General features: G+C 37.8%; 1 pseudogene across 1 annotated transcript in view; it reads right to left on the bottom strand.

Annotated features, from left to right (window-relative positions):
* The window catches only part of LOC149821942 (putative vacuolar membrane protein YML018C), a 50753-nt pseudogene extending 32396 nt beyond the window's left edge, over positions 1 to 18357 (bottom strand). The window contains exons 1-2 of the transcript XR_016425767.1: positions 17711 to 18357; positions 17176 to 17593 (exon numbers count right to left, since the gene is read on the bottom strand). The product of XR_016425767.1 is annotated as a putative vacuolar membrane protein YML018C (transcript). The remainder of the gene's footprint in view (positions 1 to 17175; positions 17594 to 17710) is intronic.
* Between the last annotated feature and the right edge of the window lie 712 nt (positions 18358 to 19069).

Raw genomic sequence — 19069 nt, 5'->3', positions numbered from 1 at the left:
TGCATGCCTCTCTCTCTCTCTCTCTCTCTCTCTCCACCAGCCAACCGGTTCCTCCTTCTTCTTCTTCTTCTTCTTCTTCTTCTTCTTCTTCTTCTTCTTCTTCTTGTCCTTCTCCTGCTTCTTCTCCTTTTCCTTTTCTTCTCGTAGGCGGTTTCGTCTTCCAACACAAGGCAGCGTGTCGATTTCACCGGGGAGAGACCATTCTCTTTGCAACCACTCCAGCCGGGCCGCTCGGTAATCCCTTCTTCTGCTCCCCTTTCTTTTTACGTATCTCAGATCAGTTCATTATTGTCTTTGCTGAGTAAACAAATAAAAAGAAAAAAAAATAAAAGCATATCGTTTTTAACATAGTAAAGTTTCATATGTTATGCGTAGACATCTTCGTTGATGCTTGTGTAGTTTTTTTTTGGTCTGTCCGTGTTTCTCGGTTAAGCATAGATTAATGACAGGTTAGATCTAGATTAGAGTCAGTTTAAACCAGGTTCGTTTAAGATTTTGTAGTAGATCTGTCTTCTTCTTTTGATTTAGCATAGTCGTTGTGAAGTTTTTGTTTGTTTGATGATAAATAGACCTGCATCACTATGTTTACAATTCATGTTGAATACGTAATCCACTGGTAAACATAGATGACTAAATATTCATTGAATATCAGACTCATGTGTGGCATTGCTGCTTAGAGTAGAATTTTTTTAGCGCTTCACGTTGTTTTTTTTTTCTTTGTTTTGTTGTTATCTGTTAGTGTTGTTATTTCACATATCTTTCTTGGTCCAGCATCATGTCTTATATAGTTAATTAGTATAGGGGTTAATGTTGTGGGTCATAAAGTTTTATTCTTCCCTTTTAGTCTTTTGCACACAGTAGTTAAGTTTCCTTAGCAGTCAACGTTTAATCTGTGTCTTGCTTAATTGGTTTATGCTTTAATTATTTAGATTTACATAATCTTTCTTAGAGTTACAGGCATAGCTGCTATGTCACATGGGTGCGGGTGCGGGAGCGGGTGCGGGTGCGGGTGCGGGGATTCGGCACTTCCAAAAAACCCGGGTGCGGGTGTGCGGCAGGGGCAAAAATGTAAAAAAAAAAATTTTATATATATATATATATATATATATATATATATATATATATATATATATATATATATAATTTTGAAGTTTTAACAGTTTAACATTTAACAGTAAACATTGTCATAAACTCATAATATGATTCATCATGCATGCAGTATATCAACCTAAATATCAAATTATCAATCAAATAAGTAAAGCAATTACATAAATCGACCTAAATATCAATCAAATAAGTATTGCATAAAAGAACTAAATTGCACACCAAAGTATATCCTGATGAAGTAATGGATGCTAAATTACATACCAAAGTTTACATCCCAAAATTTGGATGTTCCTTGTCTGCATTATAAACCCAATTTGAAAATGATAAATACAATACAAGTATATTTAAATGAAAACTAAGAAATAATCAAATAACTAAGAGAGCAAATTAGTACATGTATTCATCATTGCTTCGCGAAAGTAATCGAAGATTTGAATGAACATATACTAAATCCTCTGCACGCTTGCTGGTGAGATTATTTCTCTTCATGTTGTGGATTTGAGAATATGTGCTCCAATTTCTTTCACAACAAGATGAACTAGCAGGCTGCGATAGCAATCTTAATGCAAGACGTTGCAGAAGAGGTGTTTCTGATCCAAATGTTGACCACTATGTGATAGGATCTATATTATCTTCTTCTCTCGCGAATAATGCCGGTGCATATAATCTCGAAGATGAAAAATTTTCAAACTCTTGTGTGACTTGATGTAGAAGATATGCTTCTGGAAAAAGTCTTGTCATACACATATTTCTATGTCTTGATAGCTCTGGGTCTAAATTTGGAGGGATACGACTAATACCACCAGCCCGCCACTTATTTGCATAATATTTTGGATTAAGAGAATGTGCCATGCAATGCAAAGGAGTGTTGCTCTTATCCCATCTTCTGACTAAAATTGAATGAATATAATTAAAAAAATCTGAATCATCCAATGCAGGATTTTTTTCTTCATGCATAAAAACTATAACTTGTATTTTTTCAATCATATTATCCCACATTTCATAAACTCTGTAAAGCATGGGCTCATCCTTATCAACTTCTCTTAACATTTCCCAAATAGGTTGCGTAAATTGAAGGAAGTATACCACTCTGTCCCAAAACTCATCATCAAGAATGAATTTCTTAATTTCTTGAGCCTTCATATCATCATCAACACGATAGAATGTCCAATTTTCATCAGTCACCATGTTAATCAAAGCATTCTTCACTCTTTTAATCCTCTTCATCATCACAATGATGGACGCAAAACGTGTTTCAGCGACCTTCAACAATTTCAAATCAGAATGCCTATTAAATATAGCATTAGCAAGATGGTGGTTAACAACAAAATTCCTAATGCTTTTGACATTTCTTTCTAAATCTTCAATCCATGAACATAAAGCATATGCTTGTGAATTTTCTTCTTCTTTGGGGTTGCATATGCTCTTTAGGGCTAGATTTAAGTTGTGTGCTACACAGGGAGTCCAAAAAATATGAGGGTACTCACTCTCCAAACTCAACGTTGCACTTTTACAAACCGGAGCGTTGTCTGTAATGATTTGTACAACTTTCTGATCACCCACTTCTTTTATCACTTCTATAAACAATCCCTTCAAATACTTTGCATTTTTATATTCCCCAGATGCATCAACTGCTTTCAAGAATATTTGGCCACTAAGCGAACAAGCAATGAAATTGATTAATGGACGCATTTGAATATTTGTCCATCCATCAGACACAATGGAAACTCCATTTTGCTCCCATGAATATTTTTTAATTTCTAGCAACCTCTCCACGTTTGCCCTCTCTTCTGCAAGAAGTGTGGTTCGTATTTTTTCTGAACTTGGAGGCACATAACCACTCAAATTACAATTTGCCAAGGATGTTACTAAATCCTTCCAATAAGGATTTGTAGCCGCATTAAATGGGAGTGAACCAGAATAAAAATACCTCCCAACTTTTCTATCCAATTCTTCTCTTCCATATGTATTGAATGTTGCTTGTATCGTTCCTCTACCTCCTAGATTGACTTTTCTTTTTTTTTCAGCATCTTCTTGGTGGCTTGCAAATGGCACACTGAGTGCAGAAGAATCGGCCATTGCCTTTCTCTTCTCATATTCTTCTTGTATTTTCTTGTATTGCCTTCGCATTGCCTCATCAACTTTTCTGCAAGCTGAAATGCCATGTCCTGGTATCTTCAACAAATGAGCCTTCACTCTTGTGTAAGACCCAACAAAATCTTTTTCGCAGAGCTTGCATCGAAATCTTTTGTTTCCACCACCTCCTTCTCCAGTTTTTGCAAGTTTATCTACATGTATCCATAGTGGCCCCACATCATCAATCCCACTGCAACTATCAGCAAAACTAGCAGCAGAACTCACATGTTGGGATGAGGATGACGCAAGTCCTTTCCCTTTATCCGTCATTTTTATCCTAAAAACACAAAAAAAAAATACATTACAATTTTCAAATCAATTCGAAAACACAGGGAGAAGGGGGGGCTCAGCCCCTCCCCTGCCAACCCAACAAGAGAGCGAGAGCGAAGGGGGCTCGGCCCCTCCCCTGTCGACCCAAAAAAAAAAACAGATGGGGGAGGGGCCCCCTGTCGACCCAAAGAAAAAAAAACAGATGGGGCTCGGCCCCTCCCCTGTCGACCCAAAAAAAAAACAGATGGGGGAGGGGCTCGGCCCCTCCCCTGTCGACCCAAATAAAAAAACAAACAGATGGGGGAGGGGCTCGGCCCCTCCCCTGTCGACCCAAAAAAAAAAAACAGATGGGGGAGGGGCTCGGCCCCTCCCCTGTCGACCCAAATAAAAAAACAAACAGATGGGGGAGGGGCTCGACCCCTCCCCTGTCGACCCAAAAACGAAAAACATAAAGGGGAGGGGCTCGGCCCCTCCCCTGTCGACCCAAAAAAGAAAAACATAAAGGGGAGGGGCTCGGCCCCTCCCCTGTCGACCCAAAAACGAAAAACATAAAGGGGAGGGGCTCGGCCCCTCCCCTGTCCACCCAAAAAAGAAAAACATAAAAGGGAGGGGCTCGGCCCCTCCCCTGTCGACCCAATCGACCCAAAAAAAGAGGTAGATGGGGGAGGGGCTCGGCCCCTCCTGTGCCGAAAAACGAGGGAGCAGGGGAGGCTCAGCCCCTCCCCTGCCGACCCAACAAGAGACCGAGAGAGGGGGGGGGGGTGCTTGGCCCCTCCCCAGCTGACCCAAGAAGAGAGTGAGAGACATACCTGCGAAAGGAGAGGAGTCTGGGAGGCGGAGCTGGGGGCGGCGGCAACGCTAGGGGCGGCGATGGGAGAGCTCGAGCTCAGGGGGAGAGAGAGGAGAGATTAGGGCAAAAAAAAAATTTGCCCTAATCCTCCTCCTTTTCATCGGGGGGAAAAAAAAAATTTTTCGCCCAAAATTTTGGACAAAAATGACCCTGCGTGCGTTGACCACACCCAGGGTCGTGTTGACCTCGCGTCGACGCGGGTGCGGCATCTGTTTTGCCGAGTCCCTGTGACATAGCATAGCAGCCTTTTGTTTAAAATTAGCTAATCTTAGTTACGTAATGAATATTGTTCATTAAGCGTTTTTTTGTGTGCATTTTTGGTTCAGCCGTGTGAGCAATTTCCAGTGTGCTTGTTTTTCTTTAGACCGATTAGTTATTCTATTAGTCAGCGTGTTATGTTTATTAGATGCATAGGTAATTAGTTTATAGAAGCCTACTCTAAATTCTCAATTGCTGGATTTATTAGCATTAGATTTTAACATTCTTAGTTATTAATTGTTTAATTCATTTAGACGTGATTCCATTTAGCATTTTTTAGTTTTTATTCTTCTTTTGGTAGCATCATTAGTGTTGAACTATGTCACAGGGACTCGGCAAAACAGATGCTGCACCCGCGTCGACGCGACGCGGGATCGCGTGCGGGTGCGGCACCGGGTGCTGTCAACACGACCCTGGGTGCGGTCAACGCACCTAGGGTCATTTTTGTCCACAATTTTGGGCGAAAAAAAAAATTCCCCCCCGATGAAAAAGAGGAGGATTAGGGCAAAAAAATTTTTTTGCCCTAATCTCTCCTCTCTCTCCCCCTGAGCTCGAGCTCTCCCATCGCCGCCGCCCCCAGCTCCGCCTCCCAGGCTCCTCCTCTCCTTTCGCAGGTATGTCTCTCACTCTCTTCTTGGGTCGGCTGGGGAGGGGCCGAGCACCCCCCCCCCCCCGTCTCGGTCTCTTGTTGGGTCGGCAAAGGAGGGGCTGAGCCTCCCCTGCTCCCTCGTTTTTCGGCACAGGAGGGGAGGAGAGTTCTGGTTCACTGAATGAAAGAGGGCCTTTCAAGCACTCTTTCGTAATTCAGGGTCAAAAAGGATTCGATGACGGGATCCAAATGGAATGAAATTCGCTTACTTGCTTTTGATTGAACTTCTCATTCTTGGAGTTTAGGGATTTCTCGACCAATGCGTTTTTTGTTTCGGAGAAAGATAAATGCGAATGAGGAGATAGCCACTTCGATCCTCGATCCTTTCTCACCCCGGAGTTCCGTGGTTGGGTCGTCCATCCATTCCAATAAGAGCTAAGACCTCTCGTCCGGGTGGAAGAAAGGTAAATAAAGACTCTCTTCTATGGATTAGGAAGAAGATCGGCGCCGCCTTTTCCATTTGTCCCTCACCCCCTGTCTCCCGCCACTGCTCATTCTCCCTTGTTTCCCGTTTGTGCCCACGAAAATACTAGAAAGAATGCTTTACTAATCCCGCTCGTGTATAGCCCATCCATGGGGAGGGATAGTGAACCGAGGGGATTTTCTTACCATCCGAATATAACAGATTATTTATTCCTCACGAGGTGTGAAAAAATTTGATTGATATTTAGGTCGATTTATGTAATTGCTTTACTTATTTGATTGATAATTTGATATTTAGGTTGATATACTGCATGCATGATGAATCATATTATGAGTTTATGACAATGTTTACTGTTAAATGTTAAACTGTTAAAACTTCAAAATTATATATATATATATATAATTTTTTTTTACATTTTTGCCCCTGCCGCACCCCCGCACCCGGGTTTTTTGGAAGTGCCGAATCCCCGCACCCGCACCCGCACCCGCACCCATGTGACATAGGTGTTGAATTTGTTAGTAGTTAGGAATTTGTGTTGGTATCGTATTGATTAGTGTAATTGTTCATGTTAATTAATTTATGTTTTTATGACTTTTCATCACATTTTCTGTTGATTTTCTTGTAGGATCTTTGTTTCTGTCGCTTGTTTCTTGTTTTTTTTATGTTGCAGGGAAGCATTGGAACGTTCGATAGAGCCCTTTTCGTTTCCTCAAAGTACCCTCTGAGGTTTTCTCAAGCCCTTAAAAGTGCCATCAAGGAGCCCTCAGAAGGCTCTTAATCAAACCATACGAAAGGGTCCAACCACAAGTGATATGCAAATAAGAAAAGCGGAAGAAGGGGGCACAAGGGGACAAAGACTCAATCACTAAAGATACTTTTGCTTTTAGATTAGGTTTTTTATTTTTTTTTATTCAATTCAATTATTGGGTCTGTAATAAAACCATTTATTTATTTTGTTGTGTAGGGTCGTACTCTCGTAGTTAGTTAATTATTTAATCAATTCTTTTCATTTTGGCAATAAAGAGTAGTTTAGATTGTAGGTGTTTACCTATTACATCATTATAAACAATATATATATATATGATATATATGTATATATATATAATATGAACCAAAAATATATATATATATATATATATACAACTTAACAACAACAACCATGTGAACAGTAGTAGGCACAGTTTGAAATTAACTTGCACTGTAAACAACATGAGCAATATTTGGTCTGGTAATAGACAAATACGTTAGAGACTCAATCAATTGATAATAAGGAGTGGGATCTTCTAAAGGAGTTTCATCATTGGCTCTCATCTTAGCGTTGATCACTTTTAAAGTTTTCACCTTTTTTTCATTAGTTAGCCCAAACTTTGCAATAATATCATATGAAAGTTTCATTTGGGATAGTAGATACCCTCTAGGAGAGTATGCAATTTTAATGCCTAAAAATACCTTAAAAACCCAAGGTCAAATATGTCAAAGTTATTTTTAAGAACATTTTTAATAAATTCAATACCCTTTTTCATTATTTTCAGTGATGATCATGTCATCAACATATAGTAACAAAATAGTTATGTCATTCCCTGCACTCTTAACAAAAAGAGCAGTGTCAGTATAGCAAGAAACAAACCTACTACTAATAGCAACTTTACTAAATCGGCCATACCAAGCTTTTGGGGTTTGTTTAAGACCATAAAGGGTTTTTTTTAAGTTTATTTATTTTATTTTTATTAATCACCAAACCCAATGGAGCATCCATTTATACTTTTTAACAAAAATCTTCATTGAGAAAAATATTCTTAACATCTAATTAGTAAATAGGTCATTGTTTTATAAATGTTAAGGTTATTAAAGTCCTTACACTAGTTATCCTAACAACAAGAGCAAAAGTATCTTCATAATCAATCACATATTTTTTAGAGTATCCTTTAGCTACTAATCTAGCTTTATAACTTTTTAATGATCCATCACTTTTTGTTTTTATCTTATATGCCCATCTACACTCTAGCTTTTTTTTTCTTTTGAAGGAGTTACTATTTCCCAAGTGTTGGCCTTGTTAAGGGCTTCTAATTCTAATTTCATAGCATCCACCCAATATGAATGTTGTTTAGCTTCATGATAGTTTAAAGGTTCATGATGGGCATGGATCGTCATTAAACATGCTCTATACTTTGAGGAAAAAGAATCATAAAATGCAAATATTTGAGGAGGTCTAAAAACTCTAATAGGTGTTCTAGGTAGGGATTCTGTAATGAAGTGCCGGATGAAGTCTCCAAGAGCAAAACAAGAGAGCACGCACATACACAAATAGCCACTAATGGGCAAAAGAACAACACAACCACTTAAAGTGGTAAGGCACCCAAAAGAAGAGGAAAAATATATATTCCACTCAAAAGGCTTCAAAGAAGCATGCTTTACAATGGGGAGAAACCCCTTTATTTATAGACAAAAGAGGAGGCCTTGGAAGGGCTCCTAGAGGGACGTTGGAGCCCTTCCAACGGTCATAAATATGACCGTTGGATGCTCCAACGTCCCCTTAGGTGGGGCCCATTCCAAGGTGGAAAAGGAAAAGAATAAAGAAAATAAAAAAGAAAGAAAAAAAAGGAAATAAAAGAAAAGGAGAAAAAATACAATATGCGATAAGAAGTAAAAAGACTGTTTTACCCCTATATGGGTCTATTTACAAAAGATATAAATATATATATATATTTATATATGTAGATAGACACATAGACATATATATAATTAATATATATATATGTGTATGTGTCGTGATCTATATATATAAATATATATATGTACAACATATTTTAACACCCCCCCTCAAACACACGGTGAGATCACCGAGAGTTTGCTAAGGAGAAAGAAGAAACGAGGCAATGGCAAAGCTTTGGTGAAGAAGTCCGCCAACTGGTACTCGGTTGGAACATAAGGCAATTGAATGGTGCCTCGTAGGAACTCATCACGAACATAATGGCAATCCATCTCAATGTGCTTTGTTCTTTCATGAAAGGTGTGATTGCTGGCAATGTAGATAGAGCTCTTGTTGTCGCAGCACAGCTTTGAGGGAGTTGAGAATGAGACCCCCATATCTTTAAGCAAACTTCTTAACCATACGATCTCCGTGGTGGTAGTGGCCATCGCACGATACTCTGCTTCAGTAGAAGAGAGTGAAACTTTCTGTTGCTTCTTACACCTCCAAGAGATAAGTGACTCTCCAAGAAACACACAATACCCTGTGGTAGAAATACGATCATCGGGGTTACCACCCCAATCAGAGTCAGTATAAGCAAGTAAAGTAAGAGGTGAAGAAGAGGGTAAGAATAATCCTTTTGTTATGGTGCCTTTCAGATATCTGATAATTCTCATGACAGCAGCCATGTGAATGGTGGAGGGAGCAGTCTGAAATTGACTTGCACTATGAACTGCATGAGAAATATCGGGCCTAGTGATGGATAAGTATGTGAGCGACCCAATCAATTGACGATAAGGTGTGGGATCGGCTAAAGGAGTGCCATCACTAGCTCTCATCTTGGCATTGATTATTTCTGGCGTCTCCACCTTCTTGTCATCAGTCAGTCCAGATCTGTCAATAATGTCGGAGGCAAGCTTCATCTAAGAGAGGACATACCCTTTGGGAGAGTATGCAACTTCAATACCTAAAAAATATCTTAGATAACCAAGATCAGACATATCAAAATTTTCTTTGAGAATATTCTTAATAAGGTTAATACCTCTCTTATCATTACCTGTGATAATCATGTCATCAACATATAATAACAGAATTGTAATGTGATCATTAGAATTTTTAACAAACAAAGCAGTATCAGTATAACATGAGGAGAAACCATTATCAAGAACTACTTTGCTAAAAAGATCATACCAAGCTTTAGGTGCTTGTTTAAGACCATAGAGAGCTTTATTTAACTTTAGAATATTTCTTTTACCAATATCAAGACCTGGCGGAGGATCCATAAGCACTTCTTCATATAAATTTCCATTTAAAAAAGCGTTTTTAACGTCAAGTTGATATATAGGCCATTGTTTAATGGAGGCTAAGGCAATTAAAGTTCTCACACTAGTCATCCTAGCTACAGGAGCAAAGGTTTCCTCATAATCAATTCCATATTCTTGGGCATAGCTTTTTGCAACCAAACGAGCTTTGTATCTCTCAAGAGATCCATCACACTTAGTTTTAACTTTATATACCCATCTACACCCAATTGCCTTTTTTCCTAATGGTTGGGGAATAATACTCTAAGTTTGAGCTTTGTTAAGAGCCTCTAATTCAACTTTCATTGCTTCAATCCAATGTGGATGATCTTTAGCTTCTTTAAAGGAAGTAGGCTCATGATATGAATGAATTAACATGAGACAAGCCCTATAATTAGGTGAGAAAGATTCATAAGATACAAATTTTTGTGGAGGTCTACTATTACGAGAAGATCTCCTAGGTGCATTAATAGGTTCTTCTAATGAGAGATCTTGAGAATATCTTTCAAGAGCAGGTTGATGTTCAATTCCTGACCGCCGGGTATATAAATTCATTTCATTAAGATTCTCAACTTGAGAATCATTACTATGCTGAAGTAAATCATTATGATGGGAGATGCCATCACAAGTATTATCGCAAGTACTTGCATCTGGTGTTTCAATTCTAGGAGCAAGATCAAATAGGAAGGAATAGTCAAGGTTTTCTCTAGATGTGTGAACATCAAATCCATTTTGTTCTTCAAGAAAATTTACATTTCTTGATATATAGAGTTTATTATTTCGAGTGTCATAGCATCTATAACCTTTTTGATTTTCACCATATCCAATGAATGCACATTCAATAGCTTTAGGTGATAGTTTATCTTGTCCTTGAACAAGCACAAAACATTTACATCCAAATATCCTTAATCTATTAAAATCTGGAGTAATTTTGAATAATTTTTCAAAAGGTGATACATTTTTTAAAGAAGCAGAGGGCATACGATTGATTAAATATGTTGCGGTAAGAAGAGCTTCGGCCCAAAAGTTTTTAGGAACATTTTTAGAAACAAGAAGTGTTCTTGTAGTTTCAATTAAATGTCTATGTTTTCTTTCCGCAAGACCATTTTGTTGTGGGGTTTTAGGACAAGATCGTTGATGTAAAATTCCATTCGTTTTGAAATAATTTTGAAAATCTTTAGACATGTATTCTCCTCCAGAGTCGGATCTAAATATAGCTATATTGTTTTGAAATTGGTTTTGAATAAGAATATGAAATTCTTTAAAATTATTAAAGACATCGGATTTATTTTTAATAATGTATACCCATGTATATCTAGTAAAGTCATCAACAAAACTAACATAGTAAGAGTAGCCTCCCTTGGACAGAACGGGTGCCGGTCCCCATACATCGGAATGCACAAGCTCAAAAGGTCTTTTTGACACAAAATTACTATGAGAATACAGAAGCGAATGAATTTTTCCAAGGATACAATCATTGCATGTGAATGTATTTGTATTACAAAATTTTTCCAAAAAAGGAAAGAGATACAATTTAGAAACACTAGGATGTCCAAGTCTCTTATGCCAAGTCTCAATATCTTTGGATTGAACATGATTACAAAATGATTTGGTTGGCAATGACAAAAAATCCATACAATAAAGATCCCCTCTTCTATGGCCTTGCCCAATCCGGTTCCCGGACCGGAGATCCTGCACATAGCAATGGGTAGGTGAAAAAGTGACATTACATTCAAAATCGGTAATTTGGGAAACCGAAAATAGATTTAAATTAAGTTTTGGAATAATTCGAATTTTGGGAACAAAAAATTCTTTGTTTTCATTATAAGTTTTCTCAAGATTCCCAATGCCTTCAACATCCAAGGATGTTCCATCGGCAGTGGAGACAAAAGATTTAAATTTGTTGAGACTTGTTTTTTATAAGAGTGATGCATTCAGAGTCATATGAAAGGAGGCACCCGAATCAAGAATCCAAGAGGTCATACCTGGGAAGGAGGAGATAGCGGCGCCGGAAGTGGATGGTGTAGAAGAAAACTGAGAGGAGCTCATCTTCATGAATTGTTGAAGAGTTTCGGTAAGATGAGCAAGAGACTCTTTTATGTCACCATCTTTCTTTGAGTCTTCATTTGGAGGAGCTTCACCAATGGAGGCCACCTTCTTTTTAAATCTTGGGCAATCCGGACGAATATGGCCCGGTTCATTACAATTATGGCAAATGATTTTCCTTCCTCCACCACCATTATTTTTGAAGAAATGAGGTGGTTTGTATGGCCTTACATTGTTGCCGGGTCTAGATACGGCATGAACTTCATCAACAACTCGTTTTAATGCCAAACGAGTCTCTTCTTGACATAAGTCGGCCAAAATATCACTTAGAGGAGTAGAGGCCCTATGGAGAAGGGATCCTCTAAGTTGCTCAAATTCGGGGCGAAGCCCATGAATAAATTGGAAAAATCTTTCTTTTTCCATTTGCTCTTGCCTCATAGCAATAGCACTACCTTCCTATTGGGGTTCGAGAAGGACAAGTTCATCCCATAAAGAAGATAGGGCACTATAGTAGTCCCTAATACTCATATCACCTTGTTTAGTAGCTCTTACCTTTTCTTGTAGGAAGAAATGCCTAGCAAGGTCTCTTTGAGTGTACATGCCTTTCATAAAGAACCAAGCTTCATTAGCCTTCTTGAATTTGGCGAGATTTGCACAAATCTTTAATTCAACATTGTTCATGAACCATGCTAAAATTTTAGCATGCTCACTTTCCCAATCTTCTAATTTAGAAGAGTAATCAAGAATAGCCTTCTCTTTTTCCTCTTCGTTCAAAGCTTTTTCCTCATTACCTTCAAACTTAGTCAACTTCAATTGTGGTTCCGGAATGGTTCCACATACATAACCCCAAAGTTTTTTACCTTTGAGATTGTTTTCCATGGCGGCCGCCCACATGCGATAATTGGTCCCATCCAATTTGAATGAGAGGTCGATTTTTGCATCCTTGTTGGCCATTTGGCCATTTGTAGAAGAGGAATATAAATGCACGAAAGAGAAGGATATTACTTGTCAAAAGAAGATCCGATGAAGCTTTATCAACCAAGGCTCTGATACCATGTAATGAAGTGCCGGATGAAGTCTCCAAGAGCAAAACAAGAGAGCACGCACATACACAAATAGCCACTAATGGGCAAAAGAACAACACAACCACTTAAAGTGGTAAGGCACCCAAAAGAAGAGGAAAAATATATATTCCACTCAAAAGGCTTCAAAGAAGCATGCTTTACAATGGGGAGAAACCCCTTTATTTATAGACAAAAGAGGAGGCCTTGGAAGGGCTCCTAGAGGGACGTTGGAGCCCTTCCAACGGTCATAAATATGACCGTTGGATGCTCCAACGTCCCCCTAGGTGGGGCCCATTCCAAGGTGGAAAAGGAAAAGAATAAAGAAAATAAAAAAGAAAGAAAAAAAAGGAAATAAAAGAAAAGGAGAAAAAATACAATATGCGATAAGAAGTAAAAAGACTGTTTTACCCCTATATGGGTCTATTTACAAAAGATATAAATATATATATATATATATTTATATATGTAGATAGACACATAGACATATATATAATTAATATATATATGTGTATGTGTCGTGATCTATATATATAAATATATATATGTACAACATATTTTAACAGATTCCTCCAAGTGCTCTTCTAAAGGGAGATTTTATGAATAAATATCAAGAGCATTTTGATGCTCTCCACCCTCACGTCGGGTATATACACACATTATATTTGTGTTCTCATTAGAAGAGTTATCCCTAAGAGAGTTATCATTATCAACATTAACAGAATTAATCTCATCATTGCATCCAATATCATTAGTAGAGTTATTAGAGACATTTTTAGGCAATAAATAAAAAAGAAATGAGTAATCCACGTCTTCCTTGGGTTTATTTTGTTCAACTCCATTTTGATCTTCCAAAAAGTCACATTTCTTGAAATGTAAAGTTTGTTATTTTTAATATCATAACATCTATACCCTTTTTTATTCTCACCATACCCAATGAAAGTCATTGAAGAGCATTTGATGATAGTTTACCTTTCCTTGGAAAGAGGACATAACATTGAAAACCAAAGACTCTTAACATTTTGAAATTTGGTGATATTTTAAAAAAAAAATCAAAGGGAGAGATGTTTTTTAGTGAGGAAGAGGGCATTCTATTTATAAGATATATTGTGGTAAGCGCGGCCCAAAAGTTTTTACGAACATCTTTAGAAACAAGAAGAGTCCTACTAGTTTCAAATTTCAATAATGTGCCTATGTTTTCTCTCGGCAAGTCCATTTTGTTGAAGGGGTTTTGGACAAGATCTTTGATGAATAATGTCATTTTGCTTAAGATAATTTTGAAATTCATTTGACATATATTCACCACCCGAATCCAATCTAAAAGTAGATATAGTAGTTTGAAATTGAATTTTTATAAGACAATGAATTTTTTTAAAAATAAAGAAAACATCGGATTTGAACCTAAGAAAGTAAACTCAAGTATGCCTAGTATAATCATCAATAAAAAGAACATAATAGGAGTATCCTCCTTTAGACATTATGGGTGTCGGTCCCTATACATCCGAATGCATCAACTCAAAAGGTTTTTTAGAAACAAAGTTACTATTTGGAAAAGGGAAATAGTGAATTTTTTCAAGAATACAATCATTGCAAGTAAATTTCTTTTCAATACAAAAATTCTTAAAGAATAGAAAAAGATAGAATTTAAAGGCATTAGGATGACCAAGTCTTTTGTGCCAAGTAATAACATCCTTAGATTGAACTGGATTACAAAAGGATTTGGAAGGTAAAGTCAAAAAATCTATATAATATAGGTCCCCTCAACTATAGCCTAGACCAATCAGCTTCTCGGACCGAAGATCCTACATAAAGCAATCTATAGATGAAAAAGAGACCTTTTAACCATGATCTGATATTTGAGAAACCGAAAAAAGATTTAAGTTGAGTTTATAAATGATTTTAATTTTTGGAACATAAAATTCTTTGTTTTTGCTTAAAACTTTTTCAAGGTTTCCTATACCCTTAACATCTAAGGATGTCTTATAAGCGGTAGAAATAAAAGATTTGAAAGAGTTGCTATTTTGTTCGGATAAAAGAGATACATTCAGAGTCATATGAAAGGACACACTTGAATCAAGGATCCAAGAAGATATACTGAAAGATGATGAGACCGTGACACCAGATATAGATGGAGTAGAGGAGTAGTTCTTCATAAATTGTTAGATTGTTTTCGTAAGTTAATAAATGCATGCTTTAATGTCTTCATCCCTCTTTGATTCTTCATTTGGTTTGGAGGGCCTTTTTCCAATGGAAGCCACTTTCCACTTAAGCTTAGAACAATCAGGTTTGATATGTCTCGGCTCATTGCAAAAGTAGCATAAAATTTTTCTTCCGCTATTATAGTTATTTTTCACAAAACGAGGAGGTTTATATGTCCTCATATTATTCTCGGGCCTAAAAACTAGATGTACTTTATCACTATCTTTGCTTATAGCAAAGTGAGTTTCTTCTTGACAAAGCTCAACAAGAGCTTCATTAAGAGGACGAGGAAAAGTACTATGAAGTAATGATCCTCTTAGTTGTTCAAATTCAGGATGGAGGCCATATAGAAATTAGAAGAATCTTTCTTTTTCCATTTACCATTGTCTCGTTTCAATAGCACTTCCTTCCCATTAAGGTTCAAGAAAGGCAAGTTTGTCCCATAAAGGAGACAAAGTACTATAATAGTCTCTAATACTCATGCCACCTTGCTTAGTATTTCTCATTTTTTCTTGTAAAAAATAATGTCTAGCAAGGTCTCTTTGAGTATACATACATTTCCCATAAGATACATCTCTTGGCCCAATTCAACTCGATCTCATTACGCTTCGACCTTCTTGTATCCTTCCCAAACAGCCTATGTGAAAGTTGCGCCAATTGCATAATTAACACCTCATCTAGATAATTCTTTCGGTATTATCCTACTCTTGACAGTGCCATCAAATAAATTCTTTTGCCTTCGCCATGGATGATCTCGACGTATCGCTCATGTCCCATGTAAAATGTCTTTTTGCCAAGCTTGAGCCATTTGTATTTTGTATCCTTGTTACACGTAGGACATGCAAGTTTACCCTTAGTAGACCACCCAGATAGGTTTCCATATGCAGAAAAATCATTTATGGTCATGCAAATTCTGACGTATGCCCATTGCATGTAAATCTTTTTGTGCATTTTCATTGTCTTTTGTTCTAAGATCTAGCAATAGACTTAACATATTGTCACATACGTTTTTTTTTAATATGCATGACATCTAAGTTGTGTCATAACTTCAATGTCGACCAGTAAAGATCCATGCTTCATTTGCTTTTCTAAATTTGGTTAGATTCGCACAAATTTTGAGGTCCACATTGCTCATGAACCATGCTAGTATCTTAACATGTTCACTCTCCCAATCTTCTATTTTGGATTGATATTCTTTAATAGCTTTTTTTTTTCTTCATCACTCGGCTTTTTTTTATCTTCTTCCTTTTTGGTGAGCTTCAATTGTGGCTAAGGAATCGTATCATATGCAGACCCCCAAAGTTTATTGCCTTTGAGGTTGTTCTCCATAGCGGCTGCCCACATTCTATAGTTTGGTCAATTCAATTTGAATGAGAGATCTATTTTTGCATTGTTGTCGGCTATGACGGAAGAAGAGAAAGGGAGAGGAAAAGAATATATGATATACAAGCATACACAAAACAATAAGTTGAGGCCCAAGAGTGTCAAACACCTAGGGGCTTTGATATCGTGTAATAAAACTATAGTGCACAAGAGGAATGCCACAAAAGGCTATAAAGAGTGCATACACAAAAACAAGAAGCCATTAATGGGCAAGATACAAGAAGCCACAAAGGACTAAAGACAACTCACACTTAAAGTGGAGCAAGAACACAATAGTAATAAAAATAATGTATTAAGTGCATTAAGAAAAGCTTAAGAAAGAAGAGGGGCTGTTAGCCCCTATTTATACAAAGTGGGGATCAATGAAGCTAACAACATGAAACCCAATGTGAACTCAAGCTTACAATCATAATAAAGAAGTATGACATCACATTTATTTGAAGGCACATTCTAGCCTCATTTCATATTCAAGTACATGGATTCTCCATAATGTTTCCCTTGTTTGCAGTTTGTACCTGTCTAATGATGTAGCAGGCCGGACCTATTAGGTCAAGTTAACGCTGACATTAAGCAAAAATCTGGTCAAATTTAGGCCTCCAATATTATCATATGCTATTGAAATCACCATTTATCAATGGTTTAGAGGGTTGTCGGAAAGAGAAAAATAAGGGGCCTATAAAAGTAGGAAACTTGAGAAAAAAAAATAACACAAATTTTTTCGTTCATACATGCATCTATGAACAAAAAATAGAAAAGGAGACAGATAGCATAACAAGAACCACTGGCGGATTGAAATACTGACCTTTTCCAACAATGAGGCCAACCTGCTTCCAACTGAGCTCGTGAAAGGGTTCCCATCCAGTGAAATTCAACAGAAGAGCTACCGGAAAGAAAATCAAGGGGTTGGAAAGCCCGAGATACCCGAGGAACTCTGCCATGGTGACCTGAACTTCTCCTTTATCTTCGTCCGGGATCATCTTCCTTATTAATGTGATATAAACAGCATAAAACGCTGCTGACACAAGCGCTAGAACATCGCCAAGCACCGGGTTCGTAGCAACGCTACTCTCTGAGCCTGAATCACCCAAACTCACGATCACCGTCCCCGCCATACAAAGAAGAACGCTGATCAACTTCACCCAAGTAAACACCTCACCCAAGAATGCTAAAGCGACCAAGAAAGTAAAAAGACTAGAAGCACTGCTCAAGATGGTATTCGACTGCAGAGCACAAACTCCACAAAATTAACCAATCGTTACCAGAAATTCGTGTTCTTCGTGCATGCGTTTCAAATTTGCTGCAAGAAAGAGGAAACCAATATCGAAATTGATTCTTACAGTAACAGTGGTGTACTTCAGGGAGAGATTAAACGTAAGCTGATTTAATCTGAGCCAGAAACCAAAATGGGCTAATCAAGAGACCGATCCTTGCTACTCTGCGGCGATTCAGACATGGTTTCGCGTCTGATTTCAATTCAACGTCATTTTCAAATTCGCTGGCTTCAGTCTGCACCACCAACGACTCAATCACGTCATCTGGCAATCCCATCTTGCTCACCGCCTCTTTGCCGGGTTCTGATACTCTGCCTGAATTATCGTCGAACCCCGAATTCGAAGAATTCTCACCCAATAGAATGATTTTCTCAGTCTTTCGAATGTGATGAATTGTGATTGTCCTCGGAACTATGCCTAAAGCCCGATTTGACGATCGAGCGCTCCAAGTAGCGCCCTGTCTCGACGATGGGGATGTAAATTATGAAGAGGGAATTGCAGATATACGTGATTAGGAAGGGAGAGACGCCCGAATCGACGACGGATTGAACGATGTAGCTGGCGGCAATCCAGATTGTGGCCACGAGGAAGATGAAAAATAGTCCTAGGGCCCATCCCCAAGCTCGGTTCATTATGTTGGGTTCGAAGCCCAATCGAATTCTGATTCGAAACCACCAGTAACAGGATTGTAATCTACGAAAATTTCATGATTTTGAGATACCCAATTCACGAAACCCCTTGGAATCGACAAAACGCATTCGAAATCCAAAAAAGCGCTCTTAAGAAAGAGGAGAAGAACTCTCTCTCTCTCTCTCTCTCTCTCTCTCTCTCTCTCGGCAGAGACTCGGTGGGAACGACGAGGAGGAAAAGGGTAGGATAAAATGGGTCCGGTACCCGATGGACCACAAATAGGATTCATGTACTTGAACCCTCAACCAGGAAGGTAAATGGGTCGGAGAGAACAACATACCATATCGCTAAAACCAAAGTTGTAGCTGGGATAACTTTGACTACTGTTTCATCTTACAATATTTATGAGTTAAGGTTCCAATACCATTTAATTAGCAGAAAGATGTATTTCATTATAAGATTTTTACATAAATGGCGCCAGTAAGGAGGCTTGACTTTCGGAAAGAATAAAGTTCGCCTGTAAATCACTATTTTTTTTTTTAGTTTCAGTTCACAAGCTACCAAGGTTTTGGTCTTTTGATGTGGATGGTATTGCTTATTTTTGGAAAATTTGCATTTATGGGCCAACCTTTTGTACCTAATTTCAAAAGTGAGCCATAAATTTCTTGGATGCTGTCAAATGGGGGTCTCATGTCAACATCGATCATTTTTGGAAAACATGATTTCTTGTTGCTTTTTTTGGTTTCCTATATTATCCTTTGAAATTAAAAATACTAATTCATCTCTATAAAAAAA

This window comes from Nuphar pumila, chromosome 11 (assembly GCF_984573655.1).
Source record: "Nuphar pumila chromosome 11, dmNupPumi1.hap1.1, whole genome shotgun sequence".
Taxonomy (NCBI): Eukaryota; Viridiplantae; Streptophyta; class Magnoliopsida; order Nymphaeales; family Nymphaeaceae; genus Nuphar; species Nuphar pumila.
The sequence above is the reverse complement of the archived record's forward strand: the minus strand, read 5'-3'. Positions and strand labels throughout refer to the sequence as shown.